The following is a 23500-nucleotide window of genomic DNA, read 5'->3' on the forward strand; positions in this document are numbered from 1 at the left end:
AATGAGAGAGATCTCTTTGTGTTTTGCACTGTGATTGACAGTACAGGTGGAAAGGGGGAAATGTAAAAGCTGGGATTCATTGTGTGTTTTTCATGTGCTGAGGATTATGCTAAGTACTCTACACACATTCTCTCCTTTAACTCACACAGCAATTCAATGGAACCCTACGTAAGGTTATTAATACCAATTTATAGATGGTGGAACCATCTGTATAATGGAGCCAGGAACTGAACTCAAGAGTAACAACCTTTATAAATTCACAGGTGGAAGAGAACTCTCAAGAATTCATTTAATTATAAAGCAAAACTAAGGAAATTTCCACGGTGGCGATGCTTTCATTTTATTTTCTTTTCAACAATACTTTCTCTTAGTACAACTCTCCAAACTTCTGTCAACCTTGAAGAAAATGTGACCAAGCATCACGCTTGTCAAATAAAAAAAAAATCTATGTTAATACCAGATATCAAAATTGTTCCACTTTTAAAACATCCATTTGATTATGATCAAATATCTGTTTTCTTCAGAGAAAAATTTGAAGTCTCTACTCATTGTTGGCAAAAGTCATTTTTTGTTACACATCTCTTCAAAAATATATTGATATTTGAAACTTTATTTTTGAGGCATCTTATTAGGTTTCTTGAAGAAATAGAGTATATATACACATATAAAATGAAAGTATGTTTTTTCATAAAATAATGAAGTCTAAAACATACCTAGTAAAAATTCATGCTTTATGATAACTTTAAACTCTTAAAAGATATCTGTTAAGCTCATGAGTAATGAAAGGTTCTAAATAAATTACAAAATTATACATTTTATTTATCCTGAGTATTCATAATTTGGAGTAATTTATATATAAAATAGGATATATTTTTTGTTAGAGCAGGTATGTTTGTTCATGCAGCTGTTTCATTTTTCCCAAATATTATAGTATCCTATTTTAGAGCACCATAACTTATTAAAATTCTGAGTGGCAGAAACCTATATGGAATGGTGCATTACAAGCATTCTCTGAAAATTTAAAAATTGAAGAGTTAGTATATAGGAATATATTGAAAGTAGATTTTAGAAGAGAAGGGGTTGCTGCTTGAACGGGAGGACAATACAGAAAAGTAATTCTCAACTTATATTTTCCAGATTATTAAATATTACTGCAAGATGGGGGAAGGAATATTACAGGAATATCATCCATATATTTTATATTCAAGGACAGTTTAACCCAGAAGATGACTTCTTAACTATTTTATAAAGAAATCATTTAGTAGGCATCAAATTTGTATTTTCTTTTGTTGTTATTAGTTTGTACTGCATCATATAACTTACAATTGGCCTGATGCTCATATAGGCTAATTGGTTTTGAGTCAGTATGTCTATTCAATTTGTCCAGACTGTTTAATCAATTTATTCAGACTTTTAGCTTGACGAAGGCCTAAAGTTAACTGAATCAATTTGATAATTCATATTTTTCCTTTTAATAGACAGGGATAGCGTTTATCACTTTGAGTCCCCAGAGATTTTTTTTTTAATTCTTATGGAATCTCAGACATGGAATGGATTTTAGAGATAATTGAATCCAACACTTTCATATTATAGATAAGAAAACTGAGATCCAGAGAGGTTAAGTGACTTGCCACAGGCCACAAAACTAATTAGTGACTCAGTTTGAACCAGTCACTATTTTCTGACTTACAGCCTAATGCACTGCTTTGCACCTTACATTCTCTGAAAAGGACTCAATAAACCTCAATAAATTGTGTCATCTTTCAAACACTCCCCTCACACAATCTGTAGAGAGGAAATTTCCTAATATACAGATTAATTTTTTTCTGGATTACTATATTTTACCCTATTATTCTCTGTCACATCTTGATTAAAATGTGAATTGTTCATCTAGCTGGTGTAATTCATATTTAAATAGGCCTAGAAGTGATCTGTAAGAAAAATATCTTTAATTAGAAACTTGAGAATAAGATATTTAAAAAATTACAAGTTCTTGTTAGAATAAGTGGGAAACAAATTTGGTGAAAGTCCAGCAGTATTTCTTTCTCTCACTTCCCACCATCACCACTATTCTAGCTTGGCTTCTGGAAGTCATGAGGTCATTATATATGTAAAGACACAGAATTACATGCTATTGTGAAGCAATGCATATATCACATGGAAAGTGGGTGTGCTGTTTTCTGGGAAATATACGATATTTTGAAAGTAATTTAACCTTTTGTTCTTTGTTTTTGGCTAAGGTCATATCTTTGGGGTCATGCATTATTTCATTCTTTTCCTCATTTAACAAATATTTATTGAGGCTTTACTATGTACTACACAAACTTATATGGTCCTGATGCTGATATTCTAGATACAGAGATAGAAAAAGAAATTACTAAATATATAATTATCTGTGCAGCAAGAGTAAGGGTTAGAGAAGGAAAAGTGCCTATTAAATAGTTGGATGAGGGTGACTTATGTAAAAGATGAGCAGATGCGCACGAGGAAGTGAGGGAACATGCCCTGTGAAGTCCAGGGGAAGATCACTCAGTGCAGAATTCGTGAACAAGAAGAGCGAAACTTGTATTCTGATTGGGGAGCATGTTTTCCATGCTCCAGGAAGGACAAGAAGGCCAGTGGGGTGGAAATACATTGAGTGTGTGAGAAACTGACAGGATGTTAGGTCAGTCATTGAAATGTTCAAGAGCTCAGGCGTCACGCGATCTTATTTCTGTTTTGAAAGAATTCTTCTGACACTATGTGGAAATTTACCTAGAAAAGGGCAAGAGAAGAAACAGAAAGGTCAGATAGTATGCTAATGATCTAGTGCAGGATTAGAGATGATGGTGGCGTGGCTAGGGTGGTATCAGTGGTGGAGGTGAGAAGTGGTTAGGTTTGGGATATGTTTAAGATGTTAAAGATAACTCTAAACTTATGGCCTTTAGAGTAGCTAAGAGGGCCATAATACTCTCTAGCGAGAATGGAATTACTTGTGGTATATTATGTTTGAGATAACAAAAAGTCAAGAATTAAATCTTAAATGTGATAACCTTTTAATGTTTAGACATGCAAGTGGAGATGAAGTACAGGCAGTTAGATATATAAGTCTGCAGTTCAAAAGAAAAATTAAAGATTTAAATTATAGAGTCTTAGTAAAATAAATTCTAAAGATGTGGGACAGGATGATATGACTTAAGAAAAGAATATATAGCGAGAGAGAGAGTGAGAGAAAGAAAGAAGGGAATAGATGAAAATTAAACATTAGCTTAGTTCAAAGCTTACATGTCAGAAAGAGAAGAATCAACCAGCAAAAGGGGCAGAACTGGCCAGTGTGGTAGGCAGCAAATTAGGATATAGTTCTGTTCTAGAGATAAAGTGAAAAAAGAGCATGTAATCAACAGTGCCAAACAATGCTTATAGGTTCAGTATGATGAAGTCTTATCATTGATTATTTTATTTGGTCATATAGAGATCCCTGCTTAAAACTTGATTGGATAGGTTAAGAAGAGTGTGGGATATGAGGAAGCAGAGACAGTAAATAATAACCAATATTTTAGAAATTTTACCTCCATCTTGAAAAGGTGAATGAGGCAGCAATTAGAGGAATTATCAGGTTAAAGAAAGATTTTTTAAAGTTCGGAAATACATAGCATGTTTTTATGCTGATAAGAAGATTCATTTTCATGCAAACATTTACTGAGCACATAGAAAATGGTGTCTCTCACTTTTCCATGCACTTAGGATAAAATACTTAAGAAAAAATTCTCTCCTCTCTGGGACCTTATATTCTAGTGGGAAGGGGGATATAATATACAGATATATAATTCATCATGTAATAGTAACTGCTATGCAGTAAAATAAAAAGAAGGTTGGAGATAGAGAGAATGATGGGAGATATGAAGCAATATTGTATATATGATAGCCAATGAAGGCGAAGGAGTTACTACTTGGAGAAAACAGCACCTGCCATGACCTGAGGATAGAGAAAACAATTGTTTGGTGTGTTCAAGGTACAGTAATCATACAGATCAATGACTCAAGTTGAAAGCAAGGAGGAAGAGTGCTAGGAGTTGAGGTCATGGAAGTAACAGGGCATAGATCACAGAAGCCCTCTAGGGCATGGTTAGAAGTTTGAGGTTGACTCCAATGAAATGAAAAGCTTATTGGGGTATTAAGTAGAGGGGTGACATGATCCAATTTATGGTTAAAGGGATTGTTCTGGCTGCTGGATTGAGAAGAGACTACAGAGGAATAAAACCTGGAAGCGTGGAGGTCAGTTAGAATGGAAAAGTCCAGGTAAGTTATGGTGGTTACTTAGATCAGGATAGTAGCAATGAGGATGGTGAAAAATCATCATATGTTAGACATATTTTAAAGAAGGAGCCTGAATGACTTACTGAGATACTGTCTGTGGGTTTTGATATGTAATGAAGTAGGGATGACTATGGGAGGAGTATGTTTTGTAGGTGAAATAAGAGTTTGATTTTGGATATATTTAGTTGGGATTGTTATTAAAATTCAACTAGCTATGTTGAGTAGGCAATTAGATGTGAGAGGGAGAAAAGTTCCAGAATTATAAATTTGAGTGTCATTGATTTATACAGTAGCACATGGTACTGAAATGCTCCAATGCCCTATATTCTTACCATCCATGTGATTTAAATTACAGCCAGGTAGCTTTTGGGTAGGAAAACAATTTGATCAGCATAAAACATCAGCTCATTTATGCGTTGCCATCTTTGAATTTTGTGGTATAATTACTTGAAGCAAAATGAAACATTGTAATTCAATGTAATATTGAAATATTATAAGACAACATGGTTTTACTAATTTTTGCTTGTCTTGATTATGCAAAGGTTAAAAGGAGAGATCCAGAGAAAGGTCACCCCAAATTCTGGGTATAAACTAACCATTGAACCATGCATGTGGGGGATGTATGGGATGGACTTCAGGAAGCTAAGAATAAAAGAACTCAATTGATATTCAAAGTGTTGTTCAGCAAACACCAAGACAATGACACCTGGATGCATTCAGCTGAAATGCAAATATAAATAGAAAAAAAATTTCTTTTTAAAGCAATAAGGGAAAAATTAAAGACACATCTCATACACAACAATGATTAGAATTACTGCTGACTACTCATTGGAAACAATGGATGCCAGAAAACAATGAAAACATATTAAAAACATTGAAAGAAAATAAAAACAACTGTCACACCAGTATCCTATATTCAACAAAAATATCCCTCAAGAATACAGTCAAATAGAGACAATTTCCAATAATAAAAATTGAGAAAATTTATTTCCAGCAGAGCTAAACTCCTAGAAATATTAAAGGAAGTTCTTCAAGCTGAAGGAAAATGAAACCAAATGGAAACTCAGATCAGAAATAAATGAAGTGCAGCAGAATTTGAAAATGTTTGGCTAAATACAATTTTTAAAATACTCTTACCCTTTGATAAAAATATGTAATTATTCAAAGCAAAAATTATAATATTGTGGAATGTTAGCAAAAATTATAGCATTTTATTGTGGAAAGTAAGCAAAAACTTTTGTATTGTGGAATTATAATATCGTGTTGTTGTATTTGACAACTCTAACAAAAAAATGAAAGTAGAGGTGAAAAATGCTATGTCTGTTGTCTTAACTCTAAGTAGGCTGCGAATGGTTAAGGATGTATAGTGTACTTACTAGAGTGGTGGTCTCAGCACCAGGGGATATTTGGCAGTCTGGAGATGTTTGTCATTGTCACAACTTGTGGGGGAGGGTGTGTCACTACATCAAATGGATAGAGGCTGGAAATGCGGCCTAATTTCCTACAATACTCAAGGCAGTCCCTTCCCCACGATGGCCCAAATGTCAATAGTGCCAAAGTTGAGGAACTCTACTGTAGAAAAACAACTAAAATATAAAAATAAAATGAAGTAACGCAAAGAGGTAAAAATATATAAGAAAATTCAATTACTCCAAAAGAAGACAAGAAAGAAGGAACTGAGGAACACAATTACCAGGGAGGAAAAACAGAAAACAAATAGTAAAATGATGGACTTCAATCCAACCAGATGAATATGAAGATGAGTGCTTAAACCCGCCAATTAAAGGAGAGTTATGTGACTTCTCTCCATCCCACGCTTATTTTAATAAAGTGAGCAGGATTTGTGGTGTCTCTTAAGAGGGAAATAGTGCATGTTTGTTATTTGTACTTGTGCTATTTGAAGCATGTTATGTGAATAAAGTTTTAGAAATGCGTTTGAGAAGAGAAGAATGTGTATGCTGGGAAGTTAAAATGCCTCCCGTTTTCTCCTCATCTGTGTTCTTCTTAGAGAAATTGCTTTAGCCATGTGGTCTTACCTCCTTGGTCATAACCAGTTGGGTCAGGTCCGTGCTTATCTTAGAGGAAGCAGTCTATATTTTGGACTGAGCAGATCAGATATTTTCACATGATAATTTGAAGTAAATTCCAGACACTGTGTGGGATTAGGATACTAATATTTTGTTAGAGAACAAAAAGACCCATGAACTACTTTGCTGCTGTGTCAGAGTATTCCTCCTTCCTGCCTTTCCAGAGGGCTAGAAGCTCATTGCCTTCCTTAAGTTATCACATGCTCCTACAAACACACTCTTTTTAGCTTGCGCTATCATTAGTACAGTTCAGATTCTTGTACAGTATTAGAATAAGTTTTCAGGGTGGTTAAAAATGTGTTGCAAAAACTTCAGACTACCTTCTCCTTTGACAAATAACTGTATGCACCACTATTAGGGTACAAGGTGGAATTAGAAACAACTTGGGACTTGATTTCTGAGAAACAAAATATTTAAACTTTATATTTGAAAGTAGAAACTAATTCTAATACTAAATGGATTAATTTCTCAACCTTTATTAGGTAATTAAGCCAGCTGATTTCTGCAGAATGGGGATATTATTTTAACTATTTCTTTAAAACTTGTAAATTATAAATAAATAATAATAAATATAGATTATAAATAATAAAGCAGATCTGGAACTCAAGGGCTCATGGCAACAATTTACTTTTAAAATAATTTTTTGCTTGCTTGAACTTGCAGACAGAAATGGCACTCCTCACTGGAGAATTACACATATTTAAGTAATCAGTAAACTTTTGTTTAGTTAGTATACCTGCCTTCAGTGAAAACACTCTCAGGCGGCTTTGTTTTTATTCTGTGGCCATGAGGTAAAACTCCAAATTATTATAATTTGGGGACAGGATTTCTCATGACCTAAATATTCTAGGCCAGGTGTTGTGAACTAATTTTGTTACACTGTCTCAATGCGCTAAGACTAAAAGAAACCAATTTCATAAATAGAAAATTGGCAAACAATTGAGAGGGGTTAGTAACATTGAAGCTAGGGGAAAAAAAGTGCACACAGTTTTGTGTAGCCTGGTGCTGTCTGCAGAATAAAACAAAACATTTCTGTACTGTTTTATTGTTCAATAAGCTAAGATAAATATAATATTTGAAAGTGATAAAAATATTTGGAAAAGTGTCTTTATAAATTCATTAGATAGTGATTTTTTTCTTTTTGGTGAGGAACATTCACCCTCAGCTAACATCTGTTGCCAATCTTCCTCTTTTTTTGCTTGTGGAAGACTAGCCCTGAGCTAACATTTGTGCCAGTCTTCCTCTATTTCGTATGTGGGTCACTGCCTCAGCATGGCTGATGAACAGTGTAGATTCACCCCCAAGATCCCAACCCGCGAAACTGGGCCCACTGTGCAACGGGGTTGGCCTCACCATTGATTTTTATTGTAAGATCTATAGTTTAAATTATGAAATTGTTTTCAAATAACAAGTTAATGAAGGCAGTCAAACAATAGTTATTATTTGTATGTCTTAGAACTGCTGTCTAGTCACATTTTTACACCCATGTCGTGTTGATTTATTCTGCTGTGAAAATTGCCTTTTTTTCATCGAGTTGAAATTTGCACTGGGATATTATCTCCTGTAAATAAACCCACAATTCCTATTGAGAGTTTATTTAGCTAGCCTGAAATTTTAAAAAGTACTTAGCACCAGTAAATTGCAGGAGAATTCTGAAATCTGCCCTCAGTCTTCTCCCTCAGCTCAAATTCACAAAGCTGCCTTAGGAATATCACTCTAATAAATATGTAACTCTTTAGGGTGCCTTTATAAAAGAAAATACATTAGAGTATCATCATGAATGAAAACCAACAAATCAGTCAACCAACTGAAACTGAACAAAGAAAGAAACAAAGGCAGCCTCTGTACCAGAAAGCAAGTATGCAAGCTCTCAATTCCTGTAATTAATTCTTCTTAGTTAAAAATAGGACACTAAAAAACAAAAGGAAACTACATTGAATGAAAGTTATGGAAAACATATTTCCAGAAACAGAAGTGATTTCAAAACTAATTAGGAAATTTTACAACATGGACACCAGCCAATCAGTTCAGCTGCTGGAACTCAGCAAACGGTAGGGGCATACTGGTAATACCAGAGAATTTTCAGCTGATACTCCCATGGCAGGTAGAGCAACTGAACGTACCAACTTATAATTCACTCCAAGATTTGAAACATATTGAATATTAATTTGAGTGGAGCCTAACACTCACATTAATGGTGTGTGACTTGCAACTGATTACTTAACAAACTGAACAATTCATAAAATCATTATCAATTTAATTCTCAAAATCACTTTTGGTATCAATGAAATTTTCTCACCTTTAATATTCTATCTGATGAATAATTTAACCAGTTTTATGTTAATTTAATTTTTGCCTCTCTGAAAAAAGCAAAGCTTGATTTTCATTTAAAGTATAAATTGTTAGAAAAATCTTTCTCCTAAGTTTCTTTCTCCACCTTCTGGAGATTATTGCTTTGATTTAATTTTTATTAGGGTGAAGTACTTCTTTGAGGTATATTCGCAGAAATTGTACATATTTTCTGAGAACTTGCATGAAAAAAAAACAACTTTTATTTGCCTTTATCTGAAATCACATCTTGACAAGAAAAAGAATTCTTGGCTCGCAGCCTGTTGTTTCAAAGTTCTTCAAGGTGTTGTCACTGCTTTTTGACCTTCAGTTTTACATTCAGTAAGACGTACAATTTTACAAATGAGAAATAAGATGTCACTCGAGTTCTCATTCCTTTTTAAGGAACTGATTTTTCTAAATGGAATGCTAGTAACTTTTTTGATTTTCAACCTGAGCAATTTTCTTATATATCCATATTCTTATTTTCCTTCTTTCTTTTTTCCTTTTTATTTTCCTTCTTTCTTCCTTTTCCCTTGTTCTAGTTCTGGCTCTTTCTCCCTTTCTAATTAATTAACCCTGTCAGAAGCTTGGGATTAGTGTTGGGATAATGTCTCCCATGAAAAACCCATAGTTCCAACTGGGACATTATTTAGGTAGCCTGAAATTCTAAAAGAATTAGCACTTTACTTATTTTTTCTGTTATTTGTATGATGATATATTTGCACAATCTGTGCTGTTCTCTCCTTAGTGTCTCCTATTATTTGTGTACGATGCCCTTTGCTCTTATTTCCACGACATTCTTTTTACACTTACAAGTAATTTTTACATTTTTGCTCTTTTTTATGTCATAGTTTCCCTGTTAAATATTCCAAATCATAAAAGTAGTTTTTGACAGGGTCCTCTTTTCAGTTTCCCTGCTGAATTTTAAATTATTAGAATTATAATTTATGTTTCTAACTTTTATCTATTCTTTGATCGGTAATTGCAGTTATCTTTGGTCTAAGTAAGTTTCCTTGCATTTCCTTTGTTCTTCTCCAGTTTGGTCTCTCTCCACTAAGTTACTGAGTGATCTTACACTGCCCACATACTTCAGTCCTTATGGGTCCCCCTAGCTGTCATAGAGCTCAGGCCATTCAGGGCCGTTGGCAATTATGGAATGACAGGCAATGACAGGTAATTAAAGGCTGAGCCAAAGAAAACAGACTGGCAAACTGTGAGTTTAGTTTTTTGAGAGAGAGACCTTGTATTTTTCAGGAGTCTCCAGAGTGAATGGCACAGTACAGAAGGGGCACTTGGCCCACAGAGCTGAGCTAGATCAGCGATCTCGGCCACAGGTTCTGCCAGCAAAGCAGTGTCTTCCGGGCGTCTGAGTTCACTGTGGTCTCTTTCCATTCCATCCTTGTCCCTGGTGTTATAATGCATGGGCACTGCTGCCACTCTCCACCAGGCAGTCCATCAGTTATGCATTATTTTCTTTAGTTTTGAAACTAATGACTTTCCTTTCTTAGGAAAGTAAATAAGCCATTCTTTCTTTTGCTGAAAAAAATCAGGCAATAAATAAATGTCAAAAGAGGAGATGTTTAAAAATCCCCCTGTCATTCAGAAATATTCATTAGCATTTGGTGGTCATCATTATGTTCAGGCCGTGTGTGTCTATGTGGATACATACATGTATGCATACACACATATATATATATACGCATCATATACGTGTATGCATATATGTGTATGTATACACACACATCTTGCATACCCCTATTTCTAGGTACTAATTTTAGTATTATTTAAGATGTTAGGTTATGTTGTTATTCAACAACTCAAGAATCCTAGGTTTTCTTTCTCTGGCTTTATCCTGAATTCTTCCTCTGGAACCCAGGCTGATTCATCAGGCTATATCTTGAATTCTTCCATTTGCCAGACAAAGGAAAAGAAGCACAAAAAGTCCACCATGCACTTTTAAAACTTCCTAATAGTTTTTTTGCAGTTAATACTACGACAGTTTTGTGTGTGTGTGTGTGTGATGAAGATTGGCTCTGAGCTAACATCTGTGCCAGTCTTCCTCTTTTTGCTTGAGGAAGATTGTAGGTCTGCACCTGGGATCCAAACCTGCAAACCCTGGGCCACTGAAGCAGAGCGTGCAAACTTAATCGCTGCACTACTGGGCTGGCCCCCTAAGAGGATTTGTTTAATCAGAGAAAGGATCAACTTTGTCTTTGGTTCTTTATTTAAGTTGTCCTAGTGCAATATATATAATGTTACAGAAAATTTTAGTGAGTTATATAAATGTATTAAAGAAAATGTTAAGCTCCTGGCATTCTTTTCTTCTCTTTGAAAGAAGCTTCCTTGTTCTTGTTGTTGTAAATGTAAGTATAGGTGAGATGTTTAAATGGAAGAGTTAAATGACAAAATACTGATCAGCATATGATGGATGTTATTATTTACATTACAGTCATCTTAAAGAAATAATCTGTCATCCTTCCAAGAGGAAAAATGGATTTTACCGTCGCCTTTTATATTAAATATAAAAATGGAATTCACATTGCAAGTTAGTGCTTTACCCCATGGCTAAATTTATTAGGTAAGAGGAAAGTATATTCTTATTATGAAAAGAGTTGCAACAGGCCTAACAGTTTGACATCAAAGTATATTTGAATGATACAACAAACTCTTCATGTTCTGATTTCGTAAACAACCAGCCTTCATATGACAGCAATGTTTCTGGCAGATGGTTTTTTTACAGATGCAGTTTACTCTTACCAGAGGTTTCAATCCACTTTGGAGTTACCTTTGACATTGTGATGTAAAAATAATCTGGCATCTTAGTGCATACAATGGTCTCTTTTGAGTCATATAGTTTGAGACCATTTCAAATAGATCTTTATTTGGTTAAGAGAAACAAATTTCTAATACCACAAAGCTAAAAACCTGACTTTAAATTATAAGTCGGACTAATTGTTGTCCAAATGGACTTTCCCAAACATTTTGCTTCCTTGATGCAATCCCTTCAATTCCTGACAATGAGAAGTAGATACTTTAAAATAATGATTGATATATACTGATGAAATGAATTAATATGGTAATAAGAAAATTCTAATTAAACATGGATTGAGGATTTTCTCATAATATGCATTATTCTTCACTATCTTTCCTTTTTTTATTTAGATATAAGTGACATATAAGATTATATGAGTTTCAGGTGTGCAACATAATGATTCGATATTCACCATTATTCTCGGATGTGGAAGAGAAACTAAAGTTTTGGTTGTAGAAATGTCATAAACACAAATATGTTATTGCCAGTAAAATGGCAACTGAGTTGCAATACGGTATTCTTAATTTGCAAATACACACCAATTGATAAAATAATGAAGATCATCTACATTCTATTGCATTATACTTTAGGTATTGTCAATATTTTAAAAAATCGTACTTTAATAGTCTTCTGAAAGGTATTATTTAATGAAACAATACATGTTATTAATGGCTTCATTTTTTGCCCCAAAATATTCTCAAGAGAATACAAAAACTTAGTGTCTTTTTCAGAAAAGGAACATAGTTTAGGAGAGATATTTCATTTTCCTTTACTCAGAACATATGCTTTTTGGCATCTAGCTACATATTTTATAATCTTCAGCCTTCCTTTGCTGTTTACTTCTGTAATGCAATTTTACTGTAAGTACCATTCTTCTTATAAAGGATCCCAAGTACTCTTACCTCTCTTCTGTCAAATGTAAACCAGATTTGTAGCTGCTGCTGAGTTGATAGCTTGTCTGAATGAACAAGTTGATTAACAAATACCTCATTATAGGAAATCTGTATGTGCTTCCTTACACGATAGAAATACTGTCCACTACTTCTTTTACCCCTCAACTTTTGTGAGAAAATATTTTAATTGTGAAAATTCTCTTGAAAAAGAGGACATTTTACAGGATTTAATGGTTATGGTACTGTTGATATAACTTTGTCAACCTGTGTTAAATGTCTAAAGGCAGAATTTAACACAAATGACTTTTCTCTTTATAACCTCAATTTTAAACACATACATTTTTGCGTGTGAAAATAATTTTAACAACAGTTAGCCACCTGCCCATCATTTTAGAGCAAGCAGGCTTACTGACCCTGCAATTAGCCAATTACACAAACAATTATGTTGCTTGCAATTGTCAACAGAAAAATAAATCCTGGAAGATTCCTCCATCCTGAAGGAGTGATATGTCAGTGGCTCATTTTTAGTCTGGGATATAGTATGCTATGTTTGTTTTTTTTTACACTAATAGCTTTATAAAATGATTATCAGTTTTCTCACCATGGTTTTCCCCTTAGTTGCATATATAATGAGCTTTAGTGCTATTCTTTTCTCTTTTGCTGTCTTTCAAAGTGGGAGTTTATCTTCAAATGACTAACTTTATGAAATAAGGATGCTTTTTGTTAAAATATTTCATTTGTTCAGTTGATTAATAAGTATATGATAACAGTTTCCTGATTTAAGGGATCTTAAAAGGGATATCTATATTTCAAATAAAGATTCTTATATTACTTATTTCTTATTGAGTACATTAGATGTGAAATTAAACAGTTATCTTTAATTTTGTTTGGATCAGAGATCCAGTCTATTGAAAACTTAAAACATTATCTATCCATTCTTTCGGGCATATACCCAGAGGTAGAATTACTGGATCATATGGTAGCTTCATTTGAAATTTTTGAGCAACCTCCCTATTGTTTTCCATAGCAGCTGCATTATTTTACATTCTCAACAACAATGTACAGGAATTCCAATTTTTCCACATCCTCACAGACACGTATTATCATTTATTTGTTTTTTAATAATAGTCATGCTAGCAGTTGTAAGGTGATTTCATTGTGGTTTTGATTTGCATTTCCCTACTAATTAGTAATGTTGAGCACCATTTGATATACCTGTTGGCCATTTATATGTCTTCTTTGAAGAGATGTCTTTTCAAGTCCTTTGTCCGTTCTTTAATCTGGTTATTTGGTTTTTTTGCTATTGAGTTATAGGAATTTAAATATTTTGGATATTAACCCTTTATCAGATATATGATCAATCCTACTTCTGGGTATATATCCAAGAGAATTGAAATCAAGATCCCAAAGAGATACCTGCACTTCTGTATTCACTGCAGCGTTATTCACAATAGCCAAGATCTGGAAAGAACCCAAATGGCCATCAACAGAGAAATGGATAAATAAAACTTGGCATATACATACAATGGGGTATTATTCAACCTTAGAAAGAAGGAAATCGTGTGATTTGCAACAATATGGATGAACCTGGAGGACACTATGCTGAGTGAAATGTCAGTCACAGAAGGACAAATACTACGTGATTCCAAGTATATGAGGTACACTAAAATAATCAGAATCGTAGGAGCAGAGAATAAAATGCTTTCTGTTATGGGCTATAGGGAGGAGGAAGTGGAGAGTTATTGTTCAATGGGGTAAAGTGTCATTTATGCAAAACACGTTCTAGAGATCTGCTGTACAACATAGTACCTACAGTTAAAAACACTGTATTGTGCACTTAAACATTTGTTAAGAAGGTAGACCTCATATTAAGTGTTCTGACCACAAAAACAAGAACAACAAGGCCGGCCCGGTGGTACAGTGGTTAAGTGTGCACAATCTGCTCCGGCGGCTGGGGATTCAGCTGTGTGGATCCCGGGTGTGGACATGGCACCACTTGTCAAGCCATGCTGTGGTAGGCGTCCCACGTATAAAGTAGAGGAAGATGGGCATGGATGTTAGCTCAGGGCTAGCCTTCCTTAGCAAAAAGAGGAGGATTGGTGGCACATGTTAGCTCAGGGCTAATCTTCCTTGAAAAAGATAAGAAAAGAAAAAAGAAAAAAACAACAAAACCCCGTAAAAACCAAAGAGGCACAAGGAAACTTTTGAAGATGACGGATGTCTATTACCTTGGTTGTGGAGATGGTTTCACAGGTGTATGCATATGTCCAAACACATCAAATTGTACACGTTGAATATATGTGGTGTTTTGTATATCAATTATACCTCAATAAAGACGTTCAAAAAAATTATCCAATTGACCCATTCCTCTCCTCCCCAAATTCTTGCCCTTTCCCTTTCCAATTCACAGACACAAAGTTTGTGTGCAGTTTTAGCAGGATCACAGATTCTCTTAGAAAGCAGTTCAAGAATTCTGTGTATATCAAAGACTTAAAGAAAAATGTGCTAGAAAGTATAAATTTACTTTTGTCAAAACATTTTTCATATTCCCAAATCACAATATACTTTTTAAAATGTTTTAAAATTTAAGTCAAATACTCTATTTTTAATATGTCAGCTCTGCCTGTGCTATGCATAATTAGAAGGCTCAGGCCCTTCCTGCCTTCAGCATTTTTCTATCTTTTACAAGTTATTAAAACGATTTTAATAAAAGAACAGCTGGCATTGCACAAATCCATTGATATGAGAATAACTAATATGAACAGTAAGTTGCACATTTATAGCACCCATACATTTTAGTTCTCTGGTGAAAATGTCAAACATATTAAACTTATTAAATATAAAAGCAAAGGGCAATGGAGAAAATAGAATGTTGATTTTAATATCATTGTCTCCTGATACTCTAACCTCTAACCTCTAATATTAGGAGGAATAAAGTTTAAATATTTCCCAAAATTTCCCACATAAATTATTAACATGAAAGTTAAAATATAGATAAGATGCTGTATATTGCTCAAAGCACTATCTATTGGGCGTGGATATTTGAGGCCATTTTGAGCTGTGCCAAGCCAAGTTAATTTTCCTCTTGGGTCTTTCCTGGTCACATGTTCAAAATATCCTGGGCGCAGGGGAGTCTTTTCGCTCTATACTCTGTAGTCCTCTTACATGTAAACTTTAATACTCTGCTTCACTGACATTTTTAAGTAACTACAAAAATTTTCCTTAAAAATTTACTTAAAAATCAAATAGCCAGAAGGCGTTTCTTTCCAGTAAAACTTTTACAAAAGGGGCTTTGGAAATGTAAATCGCAAAGACATTATTTAATTAATGTAATGTACTATGTTGATAACTGACAATATAAATGTGTTATTCATAGTATTAAGTTTTCATTTTTGTTTTAACAGGAATACTTAATTATTTTAATTATATTAGTTGTACACTTTAGGAAGAGAAAGATTAGGAGAGTAAAGCAATTTTCTACCAAGACACTAATTTATCCTGATAGCAAATTTTAACAACAATGTAAAAGGTTAACTGCTTAAATTATACATTAGGAATAGAGTTAAAATTATATTTGGCTTCACTGACTCTGGTTCACGGTATACAAAGTTAATTGAGTTCCATTTGGTAGAATATAAGAATGAGAAGTAACTGGGGAGGAACCCAGAGAAAACTAGAGTGAATTAATGCAAAATCATACATTAAATGGGTCAATTCACATGCAATTAAAACTTCAAAGAAAAATAACATGTAGTAAACAGAGTGCAGGAACTGGGGCCCAGAAACTAAAGGAAATTTTCCAAATCATTTTTTTTTCTGACTGTAGTTAATTGGTCCTGAACATCTCTGATCCTTCTTGACCCTTCTTTACTATGTCCCAAATAAGGACCCTTAGAAAAGGATCCCATATTTTAATGAAATAGTTTGTTTTAACAAAACATTAACTTATCAGTTATCAGTACGTTTATCTTTTAAATACATTTTGCACAGTTTATGTATTTAATGACTTGTCATTGACATATTTTTAACATTTATTTGATTCCATGTGAATAAACTTTTTATTCCTGTTGTTTTAATTTAATTCTAGTACTTTTCTAATATCCAATATCTAAAATACAATGCATTTTAGCCTTGAAATATTTCTTGTAAAGAAGAATATACTGATAAACTCAACATCTATTTAGCTGTCAAAGGAGCTAGGTTAGATCTTAGGACTCTGCCCACGAAGCCAGGCTGCACCCAGTGATGGCTCCTGAGGCACCTCTAAGGAAATCACAGTGTATGAAAATTAATGCTACACTCCAAACACATTCGTTCGCAATGTGTCATCTTTTTGTTAACAGGTCGGTAAGGCTCCTAATCAGGGCCTGCAGTACTCAAAAGGGAGGAGCCTTCTGGGAAATTCATAATATGATGAAAAGGAAGTCAGGAAGAACTCCTGTTTGAAAAAAAATCTAGACTTTAATTTTAAAAGTAGAATATTCCTTGGGTTGTGTGATTGCCATTATTTTACAAAATGTGAGTCCCCTGAAAAAGCTGACACTTTCAGGCATAGGTTATGTAGAAAGAGGAAGTGCTTTTGGTTTTGTTTTTATTTTTCCCTCAGGACTCTTTAAACTCAGTCTTGGATCTAGTTCGTTGTTGCTTGGTGATGTCTCAGTTGAAACTGAGCTCCCATTTGACATCACAATATTGATTTTTTTCAGCTTTATTGAGGTATAATTGACAAATAAAATTGTAAGATATTTCAAGTGTACAATGGAATGATTTGCTATACGTATACATTGCGAAAGGACTTCCCCCATCGAAGTAATTAACACATCCAGTACCTCACATATTTACCTTTTTGGGGCAAGGACATTTAAGTTCTACTCTCTTAGCAAATTTCCATTGTACAATACAGTGCTATCAACAATAGTCACCATGTTATACGTTAGATCCTCAGACCTTATTTATCTTATAACTGAAAGTTTCCCAACCTATCTCTATTTCCCTCATCCCCCAGTTCCTGGCAATCACTTTTTTACTCTCCGTTTCCATAGGTTCCATTTGTTTTTGGTTTCTTTTAGATTCCACAAATAAGTAATACCATGCAGTATTTGCCATTCTCTATCTTATTTCACTTCGCAAAATGCCCTCCAGTTTCCTCCTAGTTGTCCCAAATGACCAAATTTCCTTCTTTTTTAAGGCTGAATAATATTTCATTGTGTATATATACCTCTACCTATCTATCTATGTCTATATGTATGACATTTTCTTAATTCATTCATCTTAGGTTGTTTCCATACCTTGGCTATTGGGAATAATGCTGCAATGAACATAGGAGTGCAGATATCTCTTCGATAACTTGTTTTTGTTTCCTTTCGATATATACCCAGAAGTGGAATTTCTGGATCATATGGTAGTTTTATTTTTAATTTTTTGAGGAACCCTCATGCTGTTTTCCATAGAGGCTATTCCAGTTTACATTCCCACTGAAAGTGCACAGGGTTCCGTTTTCTCCACATCCTCATCAACTCTTGTTATCTCTTCTCTTTTTGATAGTAGTTATCCAGCAGATGCGAGCTGATATGTCATTTTGGTTTTTGATTCTCACTTCCCTGATGATTAGTGATGTTGAGCACCTTTTCATGAACCTTTTGGCCATTTATATGTCTTCTTGAAAAAATGTCTGTTTAGGTCCTTTGACCACTTTTTAATTGGGTTCTTTGGTTTTTGCTATTGAGTTGTATATGTTCCTTGCATACTTGGAATATTAACCCCTTTTTTGGATATGTGCTTTGCAAATGTTTTCTCCCATTCCATAGGTTGCCTTTTTGTTTTGTTGATGGATTCCTTTGCTTTGAATTCTCATAGTTCAGAGCTTCTCCCTTCACCACATCTCAGGGCTGATTTAGGAAGATGGTGGCAGATCTTGGGCTGTGATTTCTGATTTTTCTCCCTCTGCATCTCTTGCAAATCCTCTAGCACTGGAAGGGTGGGAGAGGGAGCAGAAGAAAGAAGAGTACTGGATGAAATGGTTTGTCTTTATGTGGTGCTATGTAAAATCCTTTCCTAACTATTAAGCATCCCCTATTATAACAGGAACACAAACACTGACTCTCCTCTTAGGACAAATATGAAGGACCTTGTCCCTGACATTAGTGCGTCTCTTATCATTCGTATCTCAGATAGTGCACCTTCAGATATTTTCTCTCAGGTTGCCCTTGTCCCTGCAGGCAGCTTTCTTTGACATGGATTTTGAAGAACAACTTAAGTTGATTTTCTTCTGCAAGACCCATTTGACCCAGGGGGAAATTCATGTTTTCTTTCTCTATTAAATTGCAAAACTGCTTGACAAACTTCCACTGGAATTTCTTAAAAAAATAATTGGTAATTTACATAATTTCCCTTCCTCTCCCCTTCTGCTGAAGTACAGCATGGTCTGGTAGGGTAATAATTTAAAATGCACAGGTTCAACTTTATTTTTTAACATTTCCTCAGCCTCATTTATTACCAAAACTTTGCCTTCTCCTTTTACACCTTGCCCCTCATGTATCCAACTTCCTTAGAGAAGAAATGTTACAGGAAAGATACTTTCGTTAACTTTGTAACAGGTCTCATGTAAGCCACTATATAAGTCATATGTTTGTCTCTTTCCATGTATTCTTTATGATTCTCCAAAATCCGTGGAAATAGTATAGAACCAAGAGAAACTAAAGCCTGGGCTCCTAAAGCCAGAAGAACAGGTTTCATAATTCAAAAGTTTTGGGGACTTCACAGATGCACCAATATTCAACTGGTAGTCATTAAATTAAAACTATACTTTTCAGTTGGACTCCTGCATGCTTTTATCAATTTTAAGGTCCTCATTAGTTTTCCCAATTTACATGATTAATATTGTGGGGAAGTTTGGGAGAAGTGGGCCAATAAAAAAATCAAGTAAAAGGTCATACAGTGTAAATCAAAACTTGAGGTTCTCTCAACTTAGATCATCAGTTCAATCCATCTATCCTTTCATAAACGTAAACATAAATTCAATACAAAAGTGTTGTAGGAGTTTATAGCATATATATTTGGAAATATAGTTTTTCTAAATTTGGCATTCTTTGATGACAATCATGCAATGAATTATTTTCTTTTATGTGAATTCTTTTGTGAACTCAAATACCAAAAAAGAAATAAATCTAGTTATTAATATCAGTTTTAGTTACAATACTGATTTTATTATAAGTTGCTTATAAAGATGATAGAAAATTTCACTATTGATTTTGAAGTACACATGGAAGAAATTTTTTCAAGAGAGAAAATTTATATTGTTTCCTTAACTAAGTAAAATTTTCCTTTAAAGATTCCAACTTTATATTTTACATGAACTTGGCATTATATTGGTGATTATTATTAACAAATAAGAACTCATCTACCATACACTTAGAAACTTAGAATAACCTATTTGAGTAACTTTGGAAGTGAAAAGAACTGATGTTTTGAAAAGACAACACAATATAATAAAACAAAATGGTACAATATTTATCTATTATTCTGCTGCAGACTCAGTTGTCAGTCTTTCTCAAGGGAGAATATAAGTTCATATTTAGAGAGAGATTACTCACTGAAGTCTGTTAAAATTATAGATGTGCCTTTAAATAGTTATCTATTTGAAAGGGCCACCATAATATTTACGAAATGATTTGGGTAACAAGTTTTAGTATGTTTGTTATTTAAACAAACATTGTGATCCTATATTACCAAATGATTGTTTATAAATTGTGTTAAAAAATTAAAGAGTTGAATTCATTAAGATAGAAGAAAAGAATAAGAAACTATAAATCAGTTTGGATGGATAGATAGATTCAAACTTTTCTGATGAATTTAGTTAGACTTAAAAGTAACATGTGGGCATTTTCCACAATTGGATTATAGCAAATAAATCAAATAGAAAGGAATCATCTCCAATCAAATTTTCAGTATAGCTGCTAATACTTTTCTCTGGTTAGTAATTTTTATTATTCACATTTTCCTCTTGATTCTTCTTAATGCTACTCATGTTATTTACTAAAGATTGTGTATTAGAGTAGTTAAAGTTTCTTCAGTGGATAAAATATAGGAAGTGGGTATTATAGCCAAATATCTGGAAACATTCGTATATTTTTCAGACTCTTCCAGAAAATGACATGGATTCAAGCAAAATTATATATAAATGTAAGACATACATAAATCAGCAAGATAAGGATAATTCTTACCTGCTTTCTTGTTAGCAACTACTATTTTATTATTCAAGTGTATATCTCTGCAGATGAAACATCAGATCAGCACTGAGACTTTAAAGCTTTGATATCACAGCAAGAAGGAAAAATAGTATTTCAATCTTGGAAAAGAAATAATTCAACAATTCATGTAGTACTGAAAATTTCTGTTATCAAACATTCTAGCATCAAAATCAGTAAGTAGCAATGAAGGTATAGTCCTTGTACTTTACTTGAAATCAGTACTCGTGAATATGACTTGCAACCCACCTTTTAAATCTACTCTTTCTTAATACAGTATAATATTTAAAATTAAGTCAATTTAATAACAAATTGCAAAAACATTATTTTTTTGCATACTATTTTTTCCTTGATGTTCAATCTAAATGTTTTACAGTCTTAATGACTCTACCTTCAACTTCCCATTCACTGAAAAATTAGCACATCTTATCTTCTAACTGTCTTTTACTATATGTATTTTGTACTTTCACTGGAATTTGCATTCTTTTAAGATGATATTCCTGGTTTGTCCTTCTTTTGTATAATTGATATGAAAAATGTATAATATGATAAAAATTAAAAATATAATGATAATAAATAGATTTACTGATGATATTCCCTCTGTGCATAAGGTTTGTTAACACTTTGGTCAATCTTAATAACATTAACGTTCTCAACATTAATTTTTCTAGGTGTAAGTAAATAAAACAAGTTACCAAGGGTAGACTTACTTTTATCTGGAAACTAAAGGAGTGCGGATGACTATTAATTGCTGGATAATTTCTTCAACATTAAGTACATATAAAAACAAAAGTTGAAAACTCACAAGACTGATATTTAGAATTTACATTATCACCAAATATTCACCCAACACAAGCCATTTAAGAAGTCAGATCCAAATACTCAAGAAATTCAAGAGCAGTGAATTCTCACAGAAAAAGGATAAAATTAAATTTCTGAAAAAAATCAGTTGAGGTGATTGAATCTTCGGCATTCTTCGCTCCAAGGCTTAGCGACACATTGCCTGGTCCAAACAGAAAAATAGCTAAATTTCTGCTGTGCTGGCTGTTTGTGAGGAAGTGAGCTGTGATGCTGGCCTTCACAATGGCCCCTTTTAGCTAATAAGCACATCCATGGAGAGTCCTCTCCCATACTGAACATAGGGCTCACCTATGTAACCAGTAGGATATTGTAGAAATTATACTGCCTTTCTTCCAAGTTTAAATCATAAAAGACATTGCTACTTCCCTCTTGCTCTCTCTTGGATCACTCACTACTGGGGACACGGAGATCATGATTTGGACGCTCCAGAAACTCTGTGGAGGGACCCATAAGTCAAGGGACAAAGGCCTCCTGCCAACAGGTAGCATAGACTTGCCAGTCATGTAAGCAAGTCACGCTGGAATTGGATCCTTCAGACCTGTTAAACTTTGAGATGACAGCATCCTCAGTTAACATCTTAGCTACAAATTCATGAGAGAATCTGAGCCTGAACCAATCTACTAAGCCTCTGTCAAACTCCTGACCCACAGAAATTGTGTGTGATAATAAACATTTATTATTGTTTAAATCCCTATGTTTTGAAGTGACTTTTACACAGTAGTAGATAACTAACACACTGAGGTACCGTTCATCTCACTCTCCTATGCAGTACATAACTTTATTTTTCATTCTCCATCACAAAACAAAGAAGATAAGAATTGGGAGAAAGTTAGTGGGTGGGTGGGACTGGGGAAGGTGATTTGTTGATTTCATTTATAAAACATTCTATGCAAGATACATAGACATTAATGTCCATGGTAACTTTCCATGCTGACGAAAGGAAATGTACGGCACTTTATCAGTTAAAATAGTGAGGGTGGTGGAAGAAAAAACTCTATTTCAGCTGAGGAGGGCCACATGAAATGAATGCCTATTAGACACAATAACTTGGGTGACAAGTGATCCTTTTCAGCTGTAGCTTTAAGAAATGGCTTAATGGACAAGGACAAAGACTACCACACAACCTGTCAATTGTGAAAATATGGATGGGAATGATCCTTACCCATCAAAGAAGAAAGAAAATAAGCCAATAGCAATGATGTGGATAACATTATAAACTTTCCCAGAAAATGGAAGTATGAAAGTTGAAAACATTTACCAGCTACAGACCAAAAATTAGATTTCTTATACATTTTCTCAATAATACTAAATGCCAGAAGACAATTGAATATTACTTATATTATTTTTGAAAGGATTATAGAGGGCCCTAGAATGTATACTCAGTCATATTGTCATATGTTTTGGAAAGTCAGAGAGAAATACGTATGTATCTGTTTAGGGACTCAGAAACCATTCAGGTCACTTTCTTGAAATCAATACATAAAGACACACTAATAAAATGAGCGTTAAAAAAAATTTAAGAACTGGAAAGCTGTGACATAAAAGGTCAGGAAATAAGCATCATAATCACAGAAACAAAAGTGAGTTAAAAAATTTTTTATAAATGTAATAAAAATGATAGCATGTGTTAAAGGAGAAAACAACAATTGAATTTATCAGTGAAATGTTTGTGCTATATTGTCTCTATGGGAAGTTGCCTTCTTATGTGTAAACATACAATAGATGCTTTCAAAGTGAATTTCAGAGAAGAAATTCACCAGCACCTCTTGTTTGACTTTTTCAGGGCCATTTTGCTGTTAAATGTTTGTACATTGAACATAATTTTTACTAATCCTTGATTTTATGGCAGTCTCTTGTTTGGGAAATTGTGGCAAAGGATATTTATAATCTCAATTGTCTCTAATAATCAAGGCTACACATTTATATGACTATAAGTCCCAAATTTTGAGCAGCCAAATCAGCTTAGATCATTGG

The sequence above is a fragment of the Equus quagga genome, unplaced genomic scaffold (genome assembly GCF_021613505.1).
Source record: "Equus quagga isolate Etosha38 unplaced genomic scaffold, UCLA_HA_Equagga_1.0 203_RagTag, whole genome shotgun sequence".
Lineage (NCBI taxonomy): Eukaryota > Metazoa > Chordata > Mammalia > Perissodactyla > Equidae > Equus > Equus quagga.